Below are 18489 nucleotides of genomic sequence, written 5' to 3' on the forward strand. Positions count from 1 at the left end.
CCAAGTCATTACCACACCGTTGTATTGGGACCCTGCTGTACACAATCTGAGGCACTTTCTTCCCTGCAGCCTTGGCTGTAAAAAAAGCATGGGGCATCCCAAGACGGAAGGAGACAACAGAGAAATGCAATGGAGGAATAGGTCATGTGGGATCCTACCTTATTATCAGCTAGCACACATAGCACAAATGGGACTCAGTGCAATTTCTACGCAATTTCTGTTAGCTTGTCTTAATAGACTGTGGGACCTACAGTTTATTTCTACACATGATGGTAGAAAGTAGTGTTCCTTCATTTGACAGTGTTACATAGGAGAGTTGAAGCAGAAAAGAAGTTGTGAAATACTTCAAGGGTGACGGATAAAAGTATGGGATCTGATGTCAGGAAATCAAATTGATATGAGCTCAAAGCATTCACGGGAAAGGAGCAACTGGTGGCTGGTTTCCATTGAAATGTAGGCTTTGTTGATGTTTTAAGACAAGACTGTTAAAGAGTGGTAATAGCTTCCCACCCCCCACATCAACTCCACCACAGCTACAGAGCGATCAGCCAAACACCTTTAACTCGGAAGGTAACAGCAGCAGAGAAACCAAGCTTGTCTACCCATGACAGAGCTCATAGCTTTAGGCTAATGAAGATAGATGGGCTCATCCAAGCAGCCCAACCACTAGATGCTAATGAAAACTCTTTAATGGTCAATATGTGTCACCAAGAGATGATTAATTAGCCCAGGGAGCTGCTAATGGCACATTTATTGCTATTAATAACACATCAGTCAGAGCATTCCCTTCCTGAAGTGAGCTTCCTGCTGGAGTGGAGCTAATCTAAAGGACAAATGGGAAAATGTTCAGCCTATATTGTCTCCAATCCAAAACCAAGGTCACTCCAACCTCAGGTGCAGTCAACACTTACTTACGCGCATGTTATGAGGCCAAGTTCAAAGTAATCTCTCAGTGGTTTATGAGAGACTAGACCTTACCTTAAACTTGTAGCATAAAAGATCTCCTTCCATTTAGACCTGTATTTACAACACTGCCCATGACTTATCCCTGATTCCCACATATCACACAACACTTCCCAGATTTAAACATGTCTCCAGATCAATGGCCCAGTTCAGTAAATATTAAACCAGTGTTTTCAACAATATGCAACCGTGACAAATCTCAACTCTTTCATCCCAAAGTATGAAAAGAAGTAGCTCTGGAAATAGTGGAGCCATTGGTTACCCCATTCCAGAATTCTGTGGCACATGTGATGGAATCAGAATCAGAATATATTGTCATAAACATGTCAAGAAATTTTCTGATTTGCATTACAGGTGGAGAAATTGCTATAAATTACATTTTTAAATCAATAAATTAGTGCAAAATGAAGAGAAAAAGGTGAAGTAGTGTCTGTGGTTCATTGGCCATTCCAAAACCTGATGACGGAGGGGAAGACGCTGTTTTTGTACAGTTGATTGTTCCACAGGAGTGTAGTTAATAGAAGAGGAAGAGGAAGTAAAACACTGGAATCTGCACACCAGTTAGTCTAACGTCAATTGTGGAGGCTATCAGAAAGGGCAGAAAAATGGGACATTTAAAAAATATGAACAGGATTATGCAAAATCAATGGAGATTTTTGAAAGGGAAATTGTGGTCAACAAACCTACTGCAGTTGCTTTGAGAATGCAACTGATGGAATAGAGCTGGGAAAACCAGTGAGTACAAATTATTTGAATGTTCAAAAGTTTTTTTTATAAAGGCTCACATAAAAGTTAATGTGGCAAATTAAAGTGTGCAATACAGGGGAACTGCACTGACATGAACTGAAAACTGGTCAACAGTCAGGAAGGGTTGGAATAAATGACCGATTTCAGGGTGCCAAGCGATGGTAAATGGGGTATTGCTCCAATCAGTGCTTGAGTCTCTTTCAAATCAATGATATGCATCTTAAATATCTGAAGGAATCAAATGTGGTATTTCAAAGTTTGCCAACAACTGAATAATCTGTTATCACTTAATTATGCATTTCAAAATTTCCTGACAATTTGTGTTAACAGGCCTATACTTTTCTGTTTTCTCCCATTCCTTTTGTTATATTCTCTGGCAGAATCTTTCCAAAAAATCAAGCCGACAGCCAATGTCCTTCACTTCCTCTGCAGCCACTTATTTGGAAACCTTGGATGAAGTCTACCTACCGGTAGTCCAGGAGACAGGCTTGGATTAATCATTAAGAAAAATAAGCATGTGCTTAGGACACCAAGGAAAGGGGGCACAACAGAGTTTTTTTTCCAGTTCCAGCACTTATGGAGTCTTAATGTCATGTCAGTTAGACAATGGAAGGGTTGAGGGGGAACCATTTGGGCTGTGCTTATGGCATCAGCTGGCCTTAATTTGGCCCTGCCAGAAGACTCATTCTTCATTCAATTAGTCAATTTTAATTTCAGTTTCACATGTTTAACTAGGAAGTGCAGTCTAAAGGATGCATAAGGTATTACACAGAGCTGTTCTGTTCAGATAAGCATTAAAGATCTTCTGAAGAGAGGTATTTTAGATGTAAATATTGGATGGGAGAAGGCTGGCCCCCATTGGGGCAGTATTCACACACACACACACACAGCACCTTAGGTCCAGATTGAATCAGATCTCTGGCAACATGACAAACGGGTTCTACTTGCTGCACCTCTGTGCTGCCAAGAGATAACCAAATGACAACGAGGGAAGAATCCAATAACTTCAAATGAGAAGGCAACAGAGGGGAACTCTGAAGTTTCCACCACCTAAAATAGTACAGATCTGGGTTTCAGGAGGGGCTGTCAAGGACATATTTGTGACATTGTGCAGTCCATCTTGTAGATGCGACGTTTGCAAAGTGGAGGAAGGGATGTACATTCAAAGCAGAGAGGGGAGGGGGGGCACTTGAATGGTGGAGATCGTATTGAATATTGCTGGTCTGTTGTCAAGAAAATCCCTTCAGAACTTTACAATTGCCATTCACCAATTTCCCAATAGTTAACCCTGCACACTAGATTTTGCAGTTTTGCATTTGATCACAGAAACCATCCGCCTTGTTTACTCCACAAATCCACATGTCATTCATCGGGAGCAATTTGTGCTGCCATGAAAATGGAAGATTGTATGTTTTTGTCTCCAAGTTTTTCCATCCATGTTGAAATTAGCTCTTCAAATGTTATTACTATTCCCCAGACACATTTAATATATTGCGTACTACAACCAGGTCTGTTGGCCACAATCAGCCTTAATGGGAATACTTCAAAACACTGCATCTATTATTACAAAAATTGGGCAGGTGAAATAATTTTTTTTCCCTTTTTTTATTCATACAGCGTGGTAACGGGCCATTTCAGCCCACGAGCCCATTCTTTCTTTCTTTGGCTTGGCTTCGCAGATGAAGATTTATGGAAGGGTATATTAATTTACAAACCTCGGTACATTTTGAACAGTGGGAGGAAACCAGAGACCCCAGAAGAAACCCACGCAGACACAGGGAGAACATATAAACTCATTACAGGCAGTGAGAGATTCGAACCTTGGACCCGATCACTGGCGTTGTAACAGCGTTGCACTCACCCTATGCCTACTGAACTGCCCCTCAAATTTAATTATGCACAGCTTTTCAGCCTTGATATTAGAATTACACAAAAAGTACCAATTCCAGGCTGCCTCTGGAACATTCAATGAAGTGGACGGCTAAATTATCAGATGATGCTTTATTTTGAACTATTTTCCACTTAGGATCTGCATTCACCTATCAACGGAGAAATTGAATCATAATATACCTGGCAACACAGTTTTACAATTAACTTTTGATTACTTTCATAAAGAATCTTTATTCATAGTTCTTTGCAGAATCTTTCAGTTCAGGAATTAGTAATTGCAGGAGGTGAGTATGAAGAGTACATATTGATTTTACATTATAAAATGAAAAGGTCACTCCTCCCATTTCCCACTGATCCTTGTCTTTTATTTCCAGAAGTTTTGCAAATGACAGATACATGAAAAGGAAAGGTTTAGAGCAGCGGTTTTCAAACCTTTTCTTTCCACTCACATACCACCTTAATGAATCCCTATGCCATAGGTGCTCTGTGATTAGTAAGGGATTGCTTAAGGTGGATTGTAAGTGGAGAGCTACTGCTCCAGACCCAATTGTTACTGTATTTGCTTGAGAAAAATGGTCATTGGCCCATTTCCTTTGGAGTTATGAAACCGTGCACATAACGGTGCACATTAGGTACGATTAAAACAGTGGTTTTCAAATGTTTTCCTTCTACTCACATCCCACCTTAAGCAATCCCTTACTAATCACAGAGCACCTATGGCACAGGAATTACTTAAGGTGGTATGTGAGTGGAAAGAAAAGGTTTGAAAATCACTGATTTAGAATCTGTTAACAGCAGGGAAAAAAACTAACTGAAATCAGGAGGTTCAAGTTGCCAAGTACATATACTATATACCTACTGCCTGACAGACTGGGGAGGGAGGTGGGGAGAAGGGAGTGTGACAGGGTGGGATGGGTTTTTTTAATAGGTGGACACCTTTCCAAGTCAACAGGGGATATGGGTAGAATTGAAAGAGGGGAGATTAATTCAGTCTGAGCTGCGTTTACAGTTCTCTGCAGTTTCTCGTGGTCTCAGCAGAGCAATCCCTCTACCAAGCTGCGATGGGTCAGGACAGGATATTCTCTACGGTGCATCTGTTGAGTCGGAGGAGACATGTTGAATTTCCTCAGGCTTCTGAGAAAGTAATGGCCTCCATCATCGTAGCATCCACTGGCGATGAAAATTCACAGAATACAAAGCATTTAACAGAACCAGCTTCTGATTTGGTTTCTGATTCCTGTTTAAAAGTCTTTCCACTCTGTCTTTCAGGCGAGAATTAAACTGAATCCCCATTTGCTCTCTCAGATAAATGTAAAAAAAACTTCTGACACTATTTCAAAGATGAGATGTAGAATTATTTATGACACATAATACATTCTTCATCTTTAAAATATTTTAAAGGACAACTTACAAAATGAACATAAAAATGTAGAGTTGCAATAGACCACTCAAAACTCTCAAGCCTGCACTGCCATTGAATAAGATCATGGCTTCCCTAATTGAAAGGACAACTCTACAATCTAACATTCCCACTGTAGTCCTTCACCCTTTGCTTATTAATATCTAACTCTGCCGTAAGATATTCAAAAGCTCTGCTTCCACCACCGCTGTGAAAGAGAATTTCAAAAACCCTGAGTGAGAAAGAATTTCATCTCATCTCCACTTAATCGCTTATTCTGTAAAAATGACCCCAGCGTTAAATTCTCTCACAAGAGAAAGCACCCTCAACACACATCTACCTTGTAGAGACCCTCAGGTTCTTCTCTATTAAAATATGATTTTGCATGTTTCTTTTCTTTTGTCAATAATGGCTTGACAAATTGCTTAAGGAGGTTTGATGATGACTCATTGGCCATTAATTTTTTTTAATTAGACATACAGCATGGTAACAGGCTCTTCCAGCCCACAAGTCAGTGCCACCAGTTACACCCAATTAACCTACCACCCTGGTACATTTTGAAGGGTGAGAGGAAACTGGAGCACCCGAAGGAAATCCACGCAGACACAGGGAGAACCGTACAAACTCCTTACAGATAGCGCCAGATTTTAACCCCAGTCACTGGCACAATGTTGTGCTAACCTTTCCACCCCAGGTCAGGTACAATCTGACAAATTAGATTCCCTGAACTCTGATTTGGAAAAGGCAGCAGCAGAGAAGTGCACAAAAGTGCTGGAGAAACTCAGCAGATCGTGCAGTATCCATAGAAAGCAAAAAGGCAGTCGACATCTTGGCCCCGAGTCCTTCTTCAGGTGTGCCAAAAATCAGGTAGATGCCCAAATAAACACCCAGTGGAAGGCTAAGGGAGCACAGGCTAACAGGTAATAGGTTGATACAGGTGGGATTGGGAAGAAGTGAAAGAAGCTGAGATGATGAGGAGAGAGGTTAGAGGGCTAAGAAAGATTGCACTCTGGTAGGAGAATGAAGGGGCTGAGGAGTTGGAGATGGAGGGATGAGGGAGCGTGAGACTGGGAGGGAGGTTAACGGAAATTGGCGGCTGATATTTAAGCCATCAGGTTGGACACAGAATACAAGTAGTTTACAGGTGGCCTGTTGTGTTGGGAAGATTATTTTGTTCGTTGGGTTCACAGAGAGACAAGTCTGGACACAAGAGTTACAATCACACATAACTTTAATACACAGAAGACAAACGGGGGGGAGAACATCAAACAGAACTCAAGTACTATATTACTTAAACATTGATATCGACATTCACATCGGACCCAGGTTGAACTCTTGATACCAGTGGCTCCCTATCTTCTACGCGCTCACACACTTGAGTGCACACGCAATAGACGGGACTTTCATACACACACCTGGCTCCCTGTACCAACAGGGGATGTAGCTCTCTGCATGTACTGATCTATTGCAGTACTAAAGCTCAGCTTCTTCAGTTTAGTGCACACCTTACCCGTGACACTTCCAGCAATGTCCACAATAGTGATCTGGCATGAAGCAATGACCATGAGGCAGAGAGAAAGAATGTGCTGTGCATTAGTGTTATATACAGTGCTAATTTGTGTTTCCAGCCAATAATAACTTGAGGTGATTTAAATTAGTCAACGTCAATTTGTGCATTAATGGGTGGCTGGAGTCTAACCTTGATTGACAGGTGATGTGACTTCCGAATATGTTTCAGATGGGTAGGACACCTGAACACTTGCAATACACACCTTCGAGACAGAAGGCCAGGTTTCCTGCACACGCAACATGGCCTCACTTGGCAGGACATGAGATCATGGACAGACATGTCAGTGAGGCAATGGGGTGTGAAATTGAAGTGGTTGGCCACTGGGAGGTCCTTGCTGTTGCAGCAGACAGAGGGAAGGTACACATCGATGTGATCTCCCAATCTGCGTTCTAGTCTCCAGGACAGATGTGTGAGAAGTAGAGATGAGATGAGGGCTGAGTTAATAGCAATAGAGAGGAAGCCACATTTTCTGAAGAAGGGCACCTCAGATATCCCAGATATGGAAAACCACACCCTGAGAGCAGATACAACGGTGACAATGATTGAAATAAAGGAAGAGAATCCTAATGGTAGAATGGTAGGGAGAAGTGCAGTCAAGATAACTGTGGGAGTCCGTGAGTTTGTAGAAGATGTATGTGGAGAGTTTCCTCCCAAAATGGAGGTTGAGAGACCAAGAAAGAGGAGAGCAATACAGGAGAACAAGTGAATTTTAGGTTAGGGTGAGGGTGAAGGATGACTTAATGGCAATAGAGGGGATGCTACATTTTCTGAAGAAGGGCATCTCAGTTGTCCTGGAATGGAAAACCTTACCCTGGGAGTAAATGCAGATCAGATGGATTGAGATGAAGGAATGGAATCCTTCCAGGAGACAGGATGGGAAGAGGTGTAGTCAAGGTAACTATGGGAGTCAATGGGTTTATAGATAAATGAGGAGCATTTGTCTCCTAAAATGGAGACAGAGAGACCAAGAAAGGTGAGGCATTGCCGAAGATGAAATGTGATTTTGAGGTCAGAGTAGAAGTTACCAGCAAAATTGATAAAGTTAACAAGCTCCTCGTGGGTGTAGGAGGCAGCACTAATGTAGTCTTTGATGCAATGAGGAAAGAACTGAGAAGTCTTGCCTATGTAGGCTTGCCCCACATATCTAGTGGAAAGACAGGCAGAGCTGCTCCCAGCTTTGATTTGGAGAAAATGGGATAGGACAAAGCAGAATACAAGTTCTGCCAGTCAGAATGGGGCATTGGTGGAGGGGGACTGGTTAGGTCTGTTATCCAGGAAGAGGCGGAAAGCTTCGAGATCTTCTTAATGGAGATGGAAGTCTATGGAGATTAGATGTCCATGGTGAGAATGAGGAGGTTCAGCCCAGGGAACTGAAAACTGTCGAAGTGACGGAGGGTAGGTGGGGAGCCCTGGAAAAACTGGGGAAGCCACTGGACCAAAGGCAGACAAAATGGGGTCGAGATGTGATGATATCGGTTTGGTGAAGCACGCGGAGACAAATGGATTGACCGGGGCAGTAGGGTTTGTGAATCTTGGGTGGGAGGGAGAACCAGGCAATGTAGGGTTGGGATACAATGAGGTTGGTAGCTGTAGAAGGGAGATGACTAGAAGTGATGAGATCAGTGATGGTGCAGGAGATGGTGGCCGGATATTAGCTGAGGTCTGGTTCAAAAGGTAAGTAAGCATAGGATGTACATTGGCTGATAGCTGCTAAACTGTTTTCGATATGTTGTTTAGGGTCTGAATAATCTGTGAACCATGAAGGAAATTGTAATTGTCTCATCAGTCACAGTTCAGCGCTTGCATTAACTCCCCATCTGTACTGTTAAAAGCTGCATATTGTACCACACCATAGAGCTCAGAGTGGATTTAATCTGCGCTCACATTAAATTAAACCAGTCATGGTTCAATACATGGTAAATTGCACGTTGGTAATTACAACTTAATCACAGAAGAAATTTTGTTACCCCAATGACTCAATTCAATACTTTTTGAAATTCTTGCCCATTTTCTGCGATCCTAATGTATTTAATAAATAATCACAACTAATGTATTTATTAATATATTCATGAAACAAATTAAATAAATTCCTGTGTATTTTTGATTGTGCCCTATTAAATTATTAACATACTCATTCAGACACACAGTAATAGTTTTAAATGATGCAACAACAAAGTCTTCAAGATTCAATTTATTGTCATAGTAATAAAAGAGTGTCCTATTATATGAAATTTCTTTTTGCCTGCTGCAAGGCAGATAGATATGCCACCAGCAAGAATTGCCTAAGTGCCTCTTACAGTCAGACTTAGTCCGACCAGAACTGCGTTGGATTGTAACTGGGTCAGAGAATGCAAGATACATTCACTGCGAGATGCAAACCATGGCAAAGGTGGTAATGCTTTGGATCTTGGACAGCTCCTTTATGCCTCTGCAATTTGCTCTTGCCATCACCCTGATACAAGTTATTCAGTCTTCTCTGTCCACAAGACCTTTTTCTAGAAATACTTAAAGGCAAACTATAATCTGGCCGTCATTTCTGTAGCTAAATAGTGATTTGCATCTTGCAGCCTAGCCTCTGTATTTCTGTTCAGGAAGTCTTCTGTGGATAGTAGCCATTGACATATCCACACCTGCCACCTGAAGAGTGTTTCTGATCTGTCAGACATACGTTAGGGGATTTATCTTCATTATGATGAGAATTTTTCTGTTATCAGCAGTGGAGATCTTCCTTCGAATACCAGTCCTTTTGCGATTGCTGAGCTCACTGTTTTACTCTTTCTTCTTCATGATGTTCCAAACTGTTGATTTGGAAATCCTCTGGTTTGGGCAATGTCTCTGACTGTTTTATTCTTGTTTTTCAACCACATATTGGCTTCTTTGACTTTCATTGGCACAACTCTGGTCCTCATGCTGAAAAATGGCAACTACAGACTCCAAAGGTGATCAAAGCTTAGAAACAAGCCGAGCTCTCTTATACCAGCACCAATGAAGCAATTAAACACACCTGAGTAATCACAAACACCTGTAAAGCCAAATATCCCAGACATTACATAATGAGGGATCTATGTATAAAAAGTGCTTTAATTTCGACATGGTCAAACCAGAAATATACATATATATATATATATATATAAATAAACTTGTATCTGGAATGTGAACTTTAATCACATGTGATTTGTTGGATTACAAATTTAAATCTGAAGGAAAAAAAAGTATTTGTCCCAAATATTATGGAGGCTACTATATTTGCAACAGGATGACAAGCTTTCATTTCATGAGAGATGAAGAAGACTTGTTCTGCATTCTCTGGAGGTTAGAATAATGAGAGATGGCCTCATTGAGAGTTACAATGTTCTTACAAGCTCAACATGTTGAATGCAAGAAGGATGTTTCTGCTGGCTGAGAAGTCAATAATTGTTAAGCCACCTTGGACTAAGATGAGGAGAAACTTCATAATCCAGAGGGTGGCATAGCTTTGGAATTCAGTCATTGTTGTATTTGGGGAAGTGTCAGGTTAAGACAAAGATAACTTTATTGAACACATGGGAGACAAACAGGGGAAGGCCTCAAACAATACTTAATTACTCTACTACTAAACAACTATAAAGACCCAGGTTGGATTCCGATACTCGTGGCAGCCTTCCTCTACATGCTCACGCAAGTGTACACACTTCACAGACAGGGGTTTTCAAACACACTTCCAATTCCCTGAATCAATGGGGATGTGGCTCTCTGCAAGCATTGATCTATCGCAGTACTATGGCTCAGCTTAGGTATAGTGCACACCTTCAGTGATGTCCACAGTAGCAACATGGTGAGGAGCGATGTGCGGGGCTTGGACCACGAGGCAGAGAAAAAGAAATGTGATATGCATCGATATTTTATACTGTTCTGAGTTGGGCGTCTGGCCAATTATGACGTTGAGTAATTTAAATGAATCAATGGCAAGGTGTGCACTAATGGGTGGCTGGAGTCCAACCTTGATTGGCAGGTGAGGCCACCCACAATACACACATTCCAGACAGGCAGGGAGGTCATGTGTTCCTCCGCAATCCACATATGATAGTCACTTTATTCATTCAAAGCAGAAATTGATAGATTTCTGGATGCTAAAGGGATAAAGGGATATGGGGATGATGCAGGAAAATGATGTTCCTGTCAAAGATCAGTCATGATCTTCATAAAAGGCAGTGCAGGTTTAGAAGCTTGCTCTGATCCTGATTCTGAAACTTTTATTTTCTTGTGATTCGGAGACCCTGTCATTGCTGATATTCTCATGGATCTGCTGCTTTTGGCCTTCCAGGTGGTGATGGGCAACAATTTGGGAGGTGCTTCTGGAATAGCCAAGATGAAGAAATAAAATGCATTTTGTTGACGATGTAGTTGACAGGCAGCTTTGTCGAGCTTCTTGTGTGCTGTTGGAGATGTACTCATCCAGGGAAGCTGCAGATATTCTCTGACACTCCAGAATTTGTGTCTTGTGCAAGGAGAAAAGGCTTTGCAGCTTTGGGAGGGAAGTCATTTGCCACAGGGTTACTCACCCTCTTCCTTTGGGAACGGTTACAATCATACTGGGTGTGTGAATCACTGAAAAGAAGAGGACGAATATTTCTTTGACACTAACAAACACCATTGTTTGAATGGCTTGAAATTACAAATCTTACAGTCCAATCGGAAATAAACTATACCCATTTCTTGAAGGATTGGACAATTAGGGCATGAGGCAGCATATGGTGTTAGTTAAAATTTTATTCTGCACCCTTCAACTTGAAAAGAATTTCATGATGTTGTTTGCAGAAAATGCAAATTAATAATAAAACAGTGAATGAAATGGGGCCTTTGGAACTAAACCAGAGCCTCAATACAAGGGATAAAAGTGAATAGAACAAAGTCAAATAGCAAAAAAGGTATGAAATTAGATGTAGAAAGAAAAACAAAGAAATCACTGCAAAAATTCACCACATGAATGAGTAAGATCCGAGAGTTTAAGTTGCTTTTTTGGGATGGGACTAAGTGGTCATTAGCATCACAGAAACATCGATCATAATGCTCCATCGTTATTCATGTAATTAATTACCAGCCCTAACTTCCTGTAGCGTATAATGGACAATTAATGTGCAAATCCAGCAAGTTCTTATAAATAATGTGATAATGTTCATGAAGCAGCTTCTGGAGGGGTTTGCAGCCCACGACACATCCCTCAACCTTGATCCCTTGGCAGAATTATGCAGCAATAACGCCATGTGCCACTCACATTATCTCTCTATCAGGGTTAAACCCCTTAACATTAGGTATTATTCAGTTTATTTTCTGTCTCAGGCCTTGAAGCATTCTTTTAAATTTGGCCACAGAGAGTCCTGCTGTTTATTCCAAATATTTGCTACTTTTGATATCAGTTTCATGTCTAGAGTTACTTTTTTAAACTTCTGATCAAAGGTTAACCGTAACGTCCATAAATCCATGAGATTAAATTATCAGTAAATTCAACATCATTTTTACAAACTTATTTTGATTTTAGTAAATTGCAGAAAACTCCATTAATTGCATACTCAAATCAAACTACAAGTCTAATTTCAAAAAAGCTCCAAAGATCCTGAAAATGAAATATCATTATTTTCAAAAATCTCGAAAGTTATGAAGCTCCCGGAATGTATCAGGTGTAAAGTCCAGCTTAACTCTGATTCAATTTGGCAGCATTTGAGCGAGGAGGTTGTTGAAAATCATTCCTTAGACGTAAACACAAAATGTGGACAAGTGCTGCATCGTCTGAAGATGCCAAGCCTGTGGCACTCAGGCAAGTGTGAAATGGATAATTGCACCAGGAGAGAGAACAGTCCTAACCCCATGGAAAGTGTGAAAGTGTTCAGTGTCTCAGATAGGAGTGGCCAAGTGTGAAAAGCCAAAACCCCATTCCTATCCCAGGACACTGAACAGCCAATTTAGTGGAAACTAAGTGTGAAAGGGGCTTAAGAAATGGAAGAGTCAGAGAACCTTGCACTTCACAGTGTATCAATATGAATTTCTACAGTGGAAAGAGCCTGATGGAACGGGTCCAACATTGGTGGAACTGTTGCAACCAGTTATTCAAAATCAAGGATATGAATCAACAAAACGACAGGTAGCAGCTGTGTTTAATCTGTCACTAGATTCTAAGATTTGTTGCAATCACAAACATAGAAGCATGCATGTCTGTGTTTATGTGAATGCGTGTCTGCTCGTGCACCCACTCACAGATAAATAGGCGCTCTCACTGATACATGCACTTCATGCGGAGACACAGATGTACACAGAAAAGGCAGATCTGATAGTAACACCAGAAATAATTTATCATTCCTTCTACAGTATTGACTCTTGAAAATAAGTATGTAAATGAACAAGTTTGCATTTGGAGGTTAATGAAAAGTCAAATACTATTTTGTTGCTGTTTGTTCACATTGAAGATTAGAGATTGGAGGGTGATTAATATTTCTTACCTTATTTCTTTATTCGGCAACATCATGCATAACCAAAGAGCCTGTTTGATTAGTGTTCCATCCAGCATGCTAAACATTCACTTTTTTCATAATTGGAAGAAAACTTGCCTGCAGTATTAAAACCACAGGAAGAGCTTCTATGGACACACAAATAGGAAGACAGTGGTTATGGTAGGTGCCAAGGCTGGCAAATTCATCTCAGGAAACAAAGAAATGGCAGACATACTCAATCAATTTCTGTTCAGCCTATGGAAGTCGGTGCAAATATCCATAACGGATGGATTAATTTCAAATAATCGGGAGGAACTTATAAAATTCCCAGTCACCAGGGATAAACTTACAAGACTAAAGGCAGGCTTGATGGCCTACATCCAACGCTTTTAAAGAAAGAGATTGCAACTTTTGACGATGTAACAGGGAAAGGTCATAGAGGGAAATCTCTGGATAGAGTGCTTTGAGATTTTCTAAAGGCATCAAAGAAGAGACAGGTTCAAAAGTTAAGAGCCCAAAGTATGTGGAGAAAATTTGTCAGCAAGGATTGAAAACTGGCTGTCAAATATAGAACAAAGAGTGCAGAAGCATCAGAGGATGTGGACACTCAGTGGAATCTTATCCTTGTCTTTGGTCTCACCAATGTCTTGTCCAACTTCCTGTACTCAGTACTTCAATGTATGAAGGTCAATGTGTCAAAAGCTCTCTCATGACAATAAAAGAACTTTTGATCTTGAAAACTTGGTGAATTCTCAACTGGACGAGCATGCACAGTTTTGATCCCCCTATCCAAAAAAAATATATATAGTAGCATTGGAGGAAGTCCAAAGGAGATTCACTAGGCCAATCCCTGAAACAAGAAGGTTGTTCTATAAAGAAAGCATCAACGATTTGTGTCTGCTTTCCTTGGAGTTTAGAAGAACATGAGGTGACCTCATTCAAACATACAAGGAGTTTGCACAGCGTGGATACTGAAATGTTTAACTAATGGGAGGGTCATGAACAAGACACAGAGTCAAAATAAGGGGCTGGTCATTTAAAACTGAGCTCCATTGAAATATATTTCCTCAGACGATAGGGAATCTCTAGAATTACCAGCCCCCAGGGATGGCGGGGGCCTGATCATTACATATATTTAAAGTTGTGATTGATAAATCTCGACAAGATCCAAGGATTGAGGGTGACAGGGAAACCGCAAAGAGGAGCTAAGGCCAGCACAGATCAGGTACGATCATACTAAATAGTAGGGAATTTTTGATGGGCTGAATGGCCTGCTGCTGTTCCCTTTTCTGGTGTTCTTTTTTCCAGTGTTCCAGCCCTCACAAAGGTGTTTAACAATTAAATGTAGCAGCCCATCTCCTGATTAGTCACACAGCTATCTCCCATATACTGTATAGTCATCTGCATCTGACCCAATTACCCCTGATATCTGGAATTCAAGCAACCAGCAAAAAACAGGCAAAAATTAAATCAGTACAAAAATACATGTTTAAAAGTGGTGAGCCTCACTGCTAATTCACCAATCCATGCAACGCACAATCTCAAGCAACCAGAAATTTCACTCATCCGGCATCTACCAGTCCCCATAGATTCTGGATACCAGGGGTTTTATTGTATTTGATTTTGAAATGTGAGTCATTGAGCTCAGAAAGGGGCTCTTTGGTAAGCACTACCAACTTGAACTAATCCAATGGGAATTCCATTCACCATCTTTCCAGCAATCCCCTGAGGTTATACCACGACCAATATTCTTGGGTAAATTTATAGTGGCCAATTAACTTGCCAGTTCACACATCTTCAATATGTGGGAGGAAACCAGAGCACCACAAGGAAATGCACATGGTAACAGGGAGTAATATAAACTCCAGATAGACTGAACTGGAGTTCTGAATTGAATCAAGCTCACCAGAGTTGCAAGGCAGTGGCTCTTCTAGTTGTGCCACTATATCATCGAGCTGTGTCACTGACGGTAATAGACAACAATTTTTTCAAAAGGTTTGCTTCCTGGAAAAAAAATGGGGATTATGATAGAAAACTTCAGATTTGCTGTATCACATAGGACGTTAGAAAAGCATTATCACATTTAATCTCATAATGACACTGACACATTGCGTAAGTTCAACTGACGTAAAAATGTTTTTCCCCCAATTTTTGTTTGTACTCAGCATCTGATGCCTCTCGTGTCAGTGTCCAACAATAGTTGGCCAGCATTGATGGATTCCTGTTGCCATGATACCACTTTTCTATGGTCGCAATGTCAAGGAGAAATCTTTTAACATATTCGTCACTGACTGCACCAAGATCAACAGGGAAGAAGTTCAAGTACAAATGCAGAAAATGAATTTTCAATTATATGTTGCACTAGATGGTTTTGTATGCTTGAGGTAGACTTAAAATAAGGCAGGATTTCACACAAAAAAAGATTATATCTTAAAAATAGTACGTGATAGGAAAATTTTAAGGTGATTTTCGTGATCACCCAAAAGTGTACAGAAAACAAAATCTTCATTGACCTGTGTAGTTAAATTAAAATAATTCTGATCATTCTTACAATTTTATCACGTACTATTTTTATGAGAAAGCAGAAAGGTCTTCATTTGTAATTCCAATTTTATTTTTTGTGTCTTGTTCACATTCATTTTGTGATAGAGTTATCCAACCATTATTTAGATTTTTTTATGGAGAAGTTCAAACTTACAAGAATGGGTTTGAGTTGAAAGCTTCAGAGAATGAGAAGCAACCTATTCGTCCTGATGTGAGCTAACTCTTGGAAACCCATGGGAATTCACCTCCAAAATCAACACTCAATAGCCTGACGCCAAACAAATATATAAGAGAGTTGCCATCCTCCTCAAATGTACAATGAAGGAAACAGTTTGATATTAAACAAAAAAAGTTCCAATGTGTAACTTTAATTATCAAATTTACCCAGTGTTTTCTACATCGGCAGGTTTCGTTGTTGTTTCTGTTTTAAAACCTCACAAAGATAAGCGTATACAGAGCCGTTGTCATACCCACACTCCTGTTCGGCTCCGAATCATGGGTCCTCTACCGGCATCACCTACGGCTCCTAGAACGCTTCCACCAGCGTTGTCTCCGCTCCATCCTCAACATCCATTGGAGCGCTTTCATCCCTAACGTCGAAGTACTCGAGATGGCAGAGGTCGACAGCATCGAGTCCACGCTGCTGAAGATCCAGCTGCGCTGGATGGGTCACGTCTCCAGAATGGAGGACCATCGCCTTCCCAAGATCGTGTTATATGGCGAGCTCTCCACTGGCCACCGTGACAGAGGTGCACCAAAGAAAAGGTACAAGGACTGCCTAAAGAAATCTCTTGGTGCCTGCCACATTGACCACCGCCAGTGGGCTGATATCGCCTCAAACCGTGCATCTTGGCGCCTCACAGTTTGGCGGGCAGCAACCTCCTTTGAAGAAGACCGCAGAGCCCACCTCACTGACAAAAGGCAAAGGAGGAAAAACCCAACACCCAACCCCAACCAACCAATTTTCCCCTGCAGCCGCTGCAACCGTGTCTGCCTGTCCCGCATCGGACTTGTCAGCCACAAACGAGCCTGCAGCTGACGTGGACTTTTACCCCTCCATAAATCTTCGTCCGCGAAGCCAAGCCAAAGAAAAGAACGTAGTAAGCTCCCTGAATTGTGATTTCCAGGAGACATTACCCTGTGGTAATGAATGGCCTTCATTAGAATACAGTGGGACTTGGATAGGGCACTGTTGCTGTTACAGGGAACTTCCCCAGAATAATTCTTGCCTTTCATGCAACTCCAAGGCTGAAAGCCCAATTGACCATTTGACAGATATCACCACCACCTTAGCAAGATTACAAAAGAAAGTAAGTAATTTTCAATCAGCTAAATCACTTCTCAGCTGAAGCATTAGCAGGTAGCTTGCTCCATTGAGCTGATGCATTTGTAATAGCATTCATGCTAAAGCACTGGTAATCATGAAGTGATTAAACATTAATTTATGGTTTAATATGGATGTTCATTTACCACAGCCAGAACATACTGGAAATTTTTAAATTATCAAGATATAATGAATTTGTTAATGTTCCACAGTTCTGTGTGTTTCCAATTGTTCTACTTGATGGAAAATTTCAAAACTACAATTCGATATATGAGTTTCAATTATTTAAACCTTGGGAATTAAATTAAGTGAACCTCTGAGACTAGATTATTGCTTTCAGGCTTTCCGTGATTATTTACAGTTTATATCCAAAAGTTGCAAATGTCTTGGTATATATTTTCTCGTCCAAAGACTATCTCGTTCCAATTCTAGACTGAAGCTGAAAATTATTCAATATGTAATTGTAGAAAATATTTCATGGAGGGTGACTGATGCATCTAGATTTTATAAGCAATCTTTAGGGACTTGTTAAGACAGGTTATTAATCATTTTATCAATAATTTCCACTGACTTTTTTCCTCAACAAGCATATGGCCTAAATACAAATGATATCTTAAAAATAACAAATAAATTCTGTTAAATATGTTTATGACCAAAGAATGAGAGAAATAACATATATTAAATTTTTAAATTAGATTTTCAGCACTGTAACAGGTCAATTCGGCCCTGCGCCCTTTTACACCCAATTATCCTACAACCTGGTATGTTTTTTTGAAGAGTGGGAGGAAACTGGAGCCCCCAGAGAAAACCCATGCGGACACAGGAAGAATGTACAAACTTCTTACAGACAGCGCATGATTCAAACCCAGGTCCAGTCCTGATCGCTGGTGCTGTAAAGGCATTGGGCTCACCGCTATGCCAACTGTGTCACCCAATATATTTTAAATTGTTTTGGTTTCAACTGATTAACAAACCTGTGGTGAACTGCTGTACATTCATTTATCTGGCTCTATCCCGTTCAGTGACTGGACCCGTGGCTCCTCCTTCTTGACTCTATAAAAAGGCTGCAACACCATAACCCCTCCCCAGAAAGCCTGGGTCACAGGACAGGGTGACCTTGAAATTTATTGTAAATAAAAAGCTATTGTTCCATAACTCCAATCTTTTAAGATATTGATAGTGTATCAAGACCAAAAAAGATCAACTTGGAAAATCAATATTCTTGATAAATATCAGCAATTAATATCATGCAGGATTATTCATTTTCTTTTAACAATGCTCTCCATGGCATTCAAACAGTTCTGGCAGAACAGAGGGGTCGAAAATAAGGGGTCAAAAATGAGGTGCGGAAACAGAGGGGAGTATACAGAGGAGTCGAAACATAGGGGTGGAAAAAGAGGGGTCTAAACAGAGGGGTGGAAACAGAAGCGTCAAAACAGAGAGGTCAAAACACAGGCTTCTAAACAGAGGGGTGGAAACAGAGGAGTCTAAACATAGTGGTCTAAACAGAGGCATCGAAACAGAGGGGTAAAAACAGAGGGGTCAGATCAGAGGGATCAGAACAGAGGGGTCAGAACAGTGGGGTCAA

General features: G+C 40.8%; 1 protein-coding gene across 19 annotated transcripts in view; it reads right to left on the bottom strand.

Annotated features, from left to right (window-relative positions):
* LOC138736303 (craniofacial development protein 2-like) overlaps nucleotides 1-18489 on the bottom strand; it is a 332554-nt gene that overhangs the window by 241744 nt on the left and 72321 nt on the right. For 17 of the 19 annotated variants that reach the window (XR_011340208.1, XR_011340214.1, XR_011340216.1 and 14 more), the window contains 2 exons: nucleotides 14940-15037; nucleotides 13043-13179 (listed from right to left, as the gene is read on the bottom strand). The gene's annotated coding sequence lies outside the window, so the exon portion shown is untranslated. The remainder of the gene's footprint in view (nucleotides 1-13042; nucleotides 13180-14939; nucleotides 15038-18489) is intronic. The other 2 variants (XM_069885588.1, XM_069885589.1) reach the window with 1 other exon arrangement.

This window comes from Narcine bancroftii, chromosome 6 (assembly GCF_036971445.1).
Source record: "Narcine bancroftii isolate sNarBan1 chromosome 6, sNarBan1.hap1, whole genome shotgun sequence".
Classification (NCBI taxonomy): Eukaryota; Metazoa; Chordata; class Chondrichthyes; order Torpediniformes; family Narcinidae; genus Narcine; species Narcine bancroftii.